We start from the raw sequence: 8876 nt of genomic DNA on the forward strand, positions 1-8876 counted from the left end.
TTTACAGGTGAATAGTTACTTGGAAACCTCAGCAGGGAGACTGCTGGGGTTCTCTAATTATGTATCTTCTCCCAATGTTCTTTTCTTTGAACTGCTAGCCCGAGGGTGTATGGGGGTGACGTGGGGGCAGGAGATGTTATTTTGGATTTCTCCTCTTGATTGTGAAATACCTCTGGGGGCTGGGGAGTGCGGCGTGGGAGGGCTCGACCAGGATGCGGGGTTGCTTGTCAAGCCCTTTGCATTTTGCAGGGCACACTCGTGCCTTCATTCGGATCCTCTCGTGTGCTCTCTGAGGGAGATGGTATTGCTAGCCCTGTTTATGGATGGAGAATCTGAGGTTCCTACGGGTGGGCTCAATCCCACGAGGAAGAGATGGTGTATTGTGGCTCAGATGAGGCCTCTGCTTCTCCCCGGCCCTCCAGCTGCCTCGTTCACACCAGGAACGCAGTCTCATGCGGCTCTCACCTGCCCAGCCGCCTTCTCTGTTGCCCAGACACCCCTGGCTGGCTGGGTCCCTTCCCGTTCAAAGCTGTATTGGGAACAACCTGCTCTGTCTTCCCTGTGAGCTGGTGGCCGCGCCCCTTCCTTACGCAGCTGATTTTCCATTTTAAGATTTCCTGTCTGAACTAAAGGGCAAAGATCTCGGCAGTATCAGCCTGGAGCCGGGCTTCTGTGTGTGTAAAGGGGAGCCTCAACCCCTGCCCTCTGTTTGTCCACTGGCCTTATCGACGCAGCCCAAGTCCCAAGTTCAGAGGTTCCAGTTCCTTCCCGATTTGCTGGGTAAAGTCCGGCCCTTCCGTGAGGGCAATCAGGGCGGGTGGCCAGCCTGGAGCCAGCAGTCATTTACGGCCGGGCAGTGCTTCCGTCCTGCCTGGAGGTTCCTGGCTGCAGTAGACAGACAGACGGATGGATGGACATGGGGACTCGGGTGCCTTCTCCCTTTCCCTTCCTCCCCTTTGCTCTCTGCCGTGAGCTGACTTAGCTGGGCCCTGCTGACCCGGCAGCCGGTTCTCCTCGCAGCATCTCTGGGCCTGGTGCACACACATATTCCTGCACCAGCACACGCTCCCTGCCAGCTCCAGGATTGCCGCCTTTCCCAGAGAGAGGCACTTAACTGGTGCCCTTTTTTATGGGGGATAATAAGAACTATTGCTGGGAGAACAGCTTGCTGGTTCCAAGGTCCTTTCATCTCCCGTCTCATCTGAGCTGTGGGGCAATCAGGAGTCATCCAGATAGGGATCGCCTCTGCTTTACAGACGGGTGATCGGAGCTCAGAATCAATGGCTTCATTCAATCAGACTTTTATTCATCAAGAGGTTCCAGGGAGCTCCCGTCTCCCAAGCGCTGGGGACCAGAGAAGACGTCACGAGGCAGGCCCACTTCAGGTTGTTCAGACAGTCAGCGAACAAAATCGGTGATTTCAAGGCAGGGCAAAGAGTGTCAGCTGAAGCACCCTGGGCGTGGTGGGGGCAGAGGACCTGGGTGCAGGGTGGTGGCTTAGGAAATACTTTCGTGATATTTGTCTGAGATCCCCTGTGATGCACAAGGAGGCCCAGAGAAGGGTGTGGTGCTCAGCGGTGTGGACGGGACATTCCCCACCCACCAGAGTCTGGGCACAGATGATACACAAGGGTCCTTCTACATGGACTTCCACAGTCTCTTCAGTGGAATGTCAGCCCCCCGAGAGGAAGGGCTTCATCTGTTTTGGGAACTGCTTTATCTCCAGGGCCTGAAGTGGAGCCTAGCCCAAGGCCCTCGATAAATATTTGCTGAATGAATAGACACAAACACACACCTGGTGCGTGCCCGCCACTCTCTATCTCAGAACTATAGAATCTACACGCTGAAGGACGCATCTAGAAGATTGCTAGCTGGGAGCAGAGCCAGAACCGTGGAGGCCTGACTTGAGTCTCATCTACTTCCCCAAAGACCATGGGACTGGGTGTTGATGTTGGAGCACCCAAGTTCTGGTGTCATTTACACCTTCAGAATCTGGGTGACCTTACTGTCCTCCACTGCAGAATGAGAATGTCCCGTTGGCTGACCTTGGGAAGCCCCTTCCTGCTCTAATATTTGGCGAGTCTGGGAATAGGAAAGTGGCACAGGCAGGAATTTCTCCGACCTGAAGAGACTCCTTCTCTTTCCAGTCTGAGAAGGCAGTCTGGTTGCCCTTTGCCAACCCCTGTGGGCAGAAAGATGCCTGGCTTGTGGTCACAGCTGCTGGCCCTCTGGGCTCCTGCCCACCTCCCCACTGGCCTGCCTGCTGCCTGCTGGGATGGGTAGGGATGCAGCCTGTCCACCGCCCACGTGACTCTGCCCCCTCTGGGCCCAGCCTCCCCATTCCCTTAGCCAGAATGAAGTGTCTCGGACCCAAGGAGCCTGGGGCTGTCCTTGAGCTCCAGGGCCTGCACAGGGAATGGACCCAGGGCCGCCCGGGCTGGCGCGTCCTTATTCCTTCCTCCTTTTCTCCTTCCTCCCTTGTGGCTGGTGATCTGTGGTGTGGTCTGCAGTAGGATTTCTCTGGAGCCTCAGAGGCTGCAGCCTTGCTGGGAAAGACCTGTAGTGCCCAGAGGCCCTCAGCCTGCAGCCAGCATCCTTCCTGGGAGGCAGCACTCATGGCGGGAAAAGATGCTCCGTCTACCTGTCCCACCAGCCAGCCTCTCCCACCTTGAGCCTTTCCCGGTGGCACTGATTTCCCTTCATCATTTTTCTTTCCCTTTTCCCACAACCTTGTACTTTTCTATCCCTCCCTCGGGGAGGGGACCTGGTATGGTGGAACTTAAAGTTACAAAGAACAAGGGAGCCTTTGATCCCTGCCCTGCTACAAACCAGCAGTGTGACTTGAGCCTCAGGTTCTTCATATAGAAAACAATTATTTCTTCCCAGGCTTGTCCTGAAGATCCTATGAGATAATAATGTGTGTGAGCCTCGGGGCAGGTAATAGCAGTGAAAAATACCATAGAATTAGCTCTGTGCTAGCATTGCTCTCATCATTCCATGGCTCTAGAAGGCAGGTACTACTTCCTCCCATTTTACAGGTAGGTTAAGTCGTGGCCCAAGGTCAGAAAAGTTATAGGCGGCAGAGCTGGGATCACGAATCCAGCAGTCTGGCTCTCACCCAGCACCCGCTGCCCTGGGGAGATGTGTGCTGAGCACTGGTGGGGTTCAGTGACTGCAGCTGGTTTGGGCACTGCCAGCCGTTGGCCTTGATGAGGCTTATCCTTGGGCCATCTTGAGGACTTCAGCCAGCCCCTTGCTCTCCCTTCCCTGCTCTCCCACACCCCCTCCCACATATCTTGGGCTGAGGCTTGGCTCTGTTTCCTCTTTCTGCACGCAGGGATAGAGGCAGAGGTCCTTAGGCTAAAGTTTACTTAAGAGGCGTAAACGAAAGTTGTACCTGTCTTTGGGGTCTGCCATTTAAAAGGAGTCCAGAGCGAGGCTTCTGAGTGATTCAACTCAACAGACATTAACAAGGCAGGCCAGAGGCTGCCGCCTCAAAACTTACAGTGCAGGGGCTTTACCAGAAGTCCCTGCCCAGGCGGAGCCTGCCAGGAACTATGGAGTCTCGCCTATGGGCCTCAGAGGCCAGGGTGGAAAGGAAGTGGGATACCAGGTTCAGAGATAGGAAAGGGCTGTGCCCATTTCACGGACAAGGAAGGATGAGGGTCAGAGCTGAACCCAGCACTTCTGATTTCTGACTGGGCACTTTCTTTGAGGTTTTTCTTCCTTTTATATTTTGTGTTTTGGGTTTTTTTGTTTGTTTTTGGCTGTGCCTCAGCTTGTGGGATCCTAGTTCCCTGACCAAGGATCGAACCCACGCCCTCAGCAGTGAAAGTGTGGAGTCCTAACCACTGGACCGCCACCTTTTATATTTTAAGAGTTCAGGAGAGAGAAGGAGACCCTTGAGGGCCCATGATCTCTATCAATCCCACATCTGAGAATGGAGGCCCTTGAAGGAGGCCACTTGTTTATCTAGAGAAGGAGCTTGGGGCGGGATGAGGCTGGGGGCCTTTGAGTCTCCAGAGAAGCCGTAAGTGACTTGCCCTGGGGCACACAGCCTGTTCTGCCTCTGGGAGGACAGCATCACCTCTCCTGGGCCAGTGGGAGGGTCCTTCCCGGCAGGGAGATTGAGAGAAAAGAACCGGAGGCAGCAGAGTGAGAAGCATTCATTCTGGGAACCCAGAGCCTCAGGTTTACCACCAGGTTCTACTGTGGCATTGCTGAGGGGTCTGCCGCGTCTGGACTCACATGTCCCAGCTGCACAAAGACCTGCTCTCCACTGACCATCCTCCTCCAGCCTAGGACAGGCAGATCCAGGCTCAGTCAACCATTCCCATGTCCTTGCATCAGGGATCAGAGTATAGGGGGTGTCCTGGGCTGGGGGAGAGAAGATCTCTATTTTTGCTTTCCCCAACCACTTAATTATTCCATGAGTCCCCTAAGAGAGTGCTGGCTATCTCTTATTCCTAACAAGGGATGCTCAGTTTTCCTCTTTTGACTGGAGAGAGGGAAAGGAAGGCAGGAGGAGGGGCAGGGGACTTCACCTAGGACAGAGGCAAGAAGCAGGAACTTCAATTCTAAGGCAACATCTGTTCTCTGACACAGTCTCCATTCAATTCCAGCTTTTCTGGGGGGAAAGAAAGACACAAATTCAACATGCACATCCATGGTAGCCGCACCTGGACTTCAGAAATGACCAAAAAAAAAAAAAAGGTGTGTTTTAGGATTGAGGAAGTATTATATTTACTTAGAAATAAGAATTGATTGCCTTTAACTTATGATAAGATAATTATGGTCCCCTGAGTCATTGTCATGCATTTGTGTTCATAAACCTCCCTCATTAGGTAGTAAGGGTGCGTATTTTATCTTAATTCATGTTTTATAGGGCTGTGAATTCCTGCATTTATCTACTTTTGTTTTCCTGTGCAGACACAAGGCTGCCTGGCCTCCCAGAGGTGAGCTAACTTATTATCCAGCAACTATGTCCCTGGAACCCAACCTAGGGCTGAAGTGGGCTCTCATTTCTCTTCTTACTGCCTGACCGTAACCTTGAATGATTCACTTCACTGCTCTGCCTCTGTTTTCTCGTCTGCACAGTGAAGTTAATATATTACATCTCTCACAGAGCCGTTGCAAGGATTCGATGAGATACGACTGCATCACCTCTAGGAAGGAAGAGCTGGTACTGTCTAAAACCCATGCATGGTCTTAGTCATTCCTCCACACTGTCCCAGTTACCGTGAATGACTTGGTTATCTTGAACTGGTGTTGGGGTGGATTGAGTGATCTCTTGAGAAAGGGCAGGGAGAATGGAACCAGTTCAGATGGAGGCTCTGAGATCTCACTGCCCGGATTCAAATCCCAGCTTGACAACCGCCGAGCTGTACAACCTGGGACATGCAATCCTGTAACTCTTAAAGCCTCAGTATCCCCATATGCAAAATGGCGCTAATAACGAGATCTATCTCACAAAGCGGTTACGGGGATCCAATGAGAACATCAAATGCATGTATAAAGTTTAGCACAGTGACTAAGAGCTTTGATGATTATTCTTTTTAAATAAAAATATGTGCCTTACCCTGTGCTGGATACTTGCTGTATGTATCTGGTGCTCTGATCTCCGTAAGGTTGGTGGTATTTGCTTCGTGTTGCAAATGGAGAAACAATCTTGGAACAGTTAGAAGCTCCTTCTTGGCAAGTGCTAGAACTGATTTTAGGCTCCCTCCACATCCGTCTGCTGCTTCCTTGACCCCACAGGGGTAAAGTGCGGCTCTCCTTGTGGTTGAGTGCGGTACCCTCTCATTCATTGCCAAGCTGGGGTCCAAGTCTCCTTTGAAAGTTTCTCACTGAAAGTTTCTTTTTGCCTCCGGGTTGACTTTGAGAGCCATTGCCACTGACAGGGCCAAGGAGACTGGACCCCCACCCCCCACCCCCAGCCCACCTCCTGGGAGCCCTCCCGATTCCTCCACTTAGCCTCTGAAGCTCCCATCCAGCTCCGAGCTGTTGTCGGGCTCCAGCTCCCCTGTAGCTGATGCCAGCAGGTTGCCTTAAAGCTCAGGCCACCTGTACTGGGTCTGTTCTGTAGGGGTGTCCCAGGACCTGATGGGAACTCCAGGGAATGCTGGAGAGTTCCACCGGACAGTTATTCAGTGTTGTCCGTCTCTCCCTGGGACACACCTCACGTTGAAGTCTGAAAAAAATCCCTTCCAACAGCAGAACCCACTTTAAGTCTCAGGGGCGTAGGGGTTGTAGGCTAGGTACCATTTGTTGGACACTATATTCCAAACACCAAGATGCCTTATGTACATTAGCTCCGTCAATTCTCACAGAAAGCCCACTATGCAGGCGTTATTGTCCAATTTCATACTGGTGAGACGTCATAGTAGTTGTAAAGACCATAGGCTCCGGATCCAGACTTCTTGGGTTTAATTTTATTTGTTTTTGGCTGCGTTGGGTCTTCATTGCTGCGCGCGGGCTTTCTCTAGTTGCAGCGAGCGGGGCTGCTCTTCGTTGCGGTGCGCAGGCTTCTCATGGCGGTGGCTTCTCTTGTTGCGGGGCATGGGCTCTAGGCGCGCGGGCTTCAGTAGTTGTGGCTCGCGGGCTCTAGAGCGCAGGCTCAGTAGTTGTGGCGCACAGGCTTAGTTGCTCCGCGGCATGTGGGATCTTCCCGGGCCAGGGATCGAACCCGTGTCCCCTGCATTGGCAGGTGGATTCTTATCCACTGCACCACCAGGGAAGTCCCAACTTCTTGGGTTTAAATCCGGGTTCTTTCATCAACTAGCTGCATGGGCACTTGACGTCAGCTGTCTGAGCCTCAGTTTACTCTTCTGTGAAGTGGTAATAAAAGAGGTGTCAAACGTCATGGGTGATGGTGAGGATGCAGTTAGATATTGAATGATGCACCGTAAATGGTCGTAGAAGGCTGATGCTCCTGGAAAAGAAAATGGTTAGAGGGGAGAAGCCCCACCCCCCAGGGCACTTAGCCAGGAAAAAGTAGAAGTAAGTCTGTCTGGAATCAAGATATGCTTGAGTCTAGAACCTCTGCTTTTATTAACAGCGTCGCATTTTCTCTTTTCACCAAGCTTCGAGCTCTGACCAGTGCCAGACAGAGCCCAGAGCCAGCTGGAAGGCCGTTGAGAGGAGAAAGACCATGGCATCAGCCTCTAGGGAGATACCGGCCACCAGGGAGCTGACAAGGGACCGATGGCTTGGCCTTGTTCAAGGGAAAAGAGGTCACAAACCATCACAGACCGATTCTGTGGCCCTTCTACGGGGAGAGAGAGGAAGGATACGCAATCCAGGCTGGAGGCATAGAGCATATGAGTTGGGGATGGAGAGGGAGGGAAATAATATCTGGGTCCCACTGTCTGCCGAGCACAGAGCCAGGGCCTCCCATGAGTGAGGAATGGGTGTTTCACCATCACACTGTGAGTAACAGCTCAGAAAGCTGGAGGGACTGGTGTAAGGTCCACAGGAAGCCTTTTGCACACGCTACCCCCTCTCCCTGGAATCCCTCCTCTTCCAGGCATGCTTCTGCATTCTAAGGGATTCTTTCTTTAAGTTCCATATTTGCTTCATTGTCTCAGCACACTTGCATTTATTTATTTATTTGCCTTAAATTAAAAAAAGAAAAAAGCTTGGGGGCCAGATTTCTCCAATAAAACCTAAGTGCCAATAGAGCAGGACATTATCTGTCTTATTCATTGCTGTGGACCCAGCACCTAGAAGAGGGCTTGGCACTTAATAGGCGCTCAACGTTTTCTCAATGAAAGCATGAGAGCTAAGAATCTGACCTAGAATGCAGGCATGAACTGCTATTCCACACTGTTTTTTTTTTTTTTTTTTAACGTAACAGCTTTATTAAGCTATAATTCACATATCACACAATTCACCTGTTGAGTGTACAATTCAATGTTTTTTAGTATAGTTACAGAGTTTCATATTTTATTCATCTCCAAAGGAAACCCTGTGCCCATTAGTGGCCACTCCCCAGTCCCCTGTCCCCCAGCCCCAGGCAACCCTAATTTACATTCTGTCTCTATGGATTGCTTATTCTGGGCATTTCATATAAATGGAATCATAGCATATGTGGGGTTTTTTTTTGCGACTGGCTTCTTCCACTTAACATAACGTTTTCAAACTTCATCCTTGTCGTATCAGTATTCCATTCCTTTTATTGCTGAATAATATTCTGCTGTGTGGATATACTGTATTTTGTTTATCCATTCATCAGTTGATGGGCATTTAGCTTGTTTCCATCTTTTAGCTCTTGTGAATAATGCTGCCATGAATATTTGTGTACAAGTTTCTGCGTGGTCATATGCTTCATTTCTCTTGGGTATAGATCTTCACCTTGCTTTAAATTTTTTTTAATTTTTAAAAATTAATTTTTAATTTAAAATTTTATTTTAATTTTAAAAATTTTTATTCTTGCTTTTTAAAAAAATATTGATAGGCACCATCATATCATGTTTATTCTTCCTTTTTAACTCTCTTTTGCCAGTCAGCTACAGAGGACTCTCATTTGACTGGGCGGGGCCTGGATTCCTGGGAGGAGCTAAGCTGCCTGCCCTCCCTTTCCGCCTGCACCTGCTCAGCTGTTCCCTTCAAGGACTCCAAAAATGTTGGGGGCTGCGGGAGCCAGAGCCTTGCTGTGCAGGTGGCCAGGCAGGCCTGCCATCCTCTCGCCTTAGAGTCACCACCTTTGGTAGCACCTCACCTTTCATCTAGTAGAGGGAGAACAAAGATCGACATGCCTCATCCCCGGACAAAAACACACACAGCATTTTAATGATTAACATCGTAACACTGTTATTGGCCTGTGCCAGCCTCTTGCTATCATTGGGCAGCACGCCCTGCTGTCAGCTCCCTCGTAC

This window comes from Tursiops truncatus, chromosome 6 (assembly GCF_011762595.2).
Source record: "Tursiops truncatus isolate mTurTru1 chromosome 6, mTurTru1.mat.Y, whole genome shotgun sequence".
In the NCBI taxonomy this organism is placed as follows: domain Eukaryota; kingdom Metazoa; phylum Chordata; class Mammalia; order Artiodactyla; family Delphinidae; genus Tursiops; species Tursiops truncatus.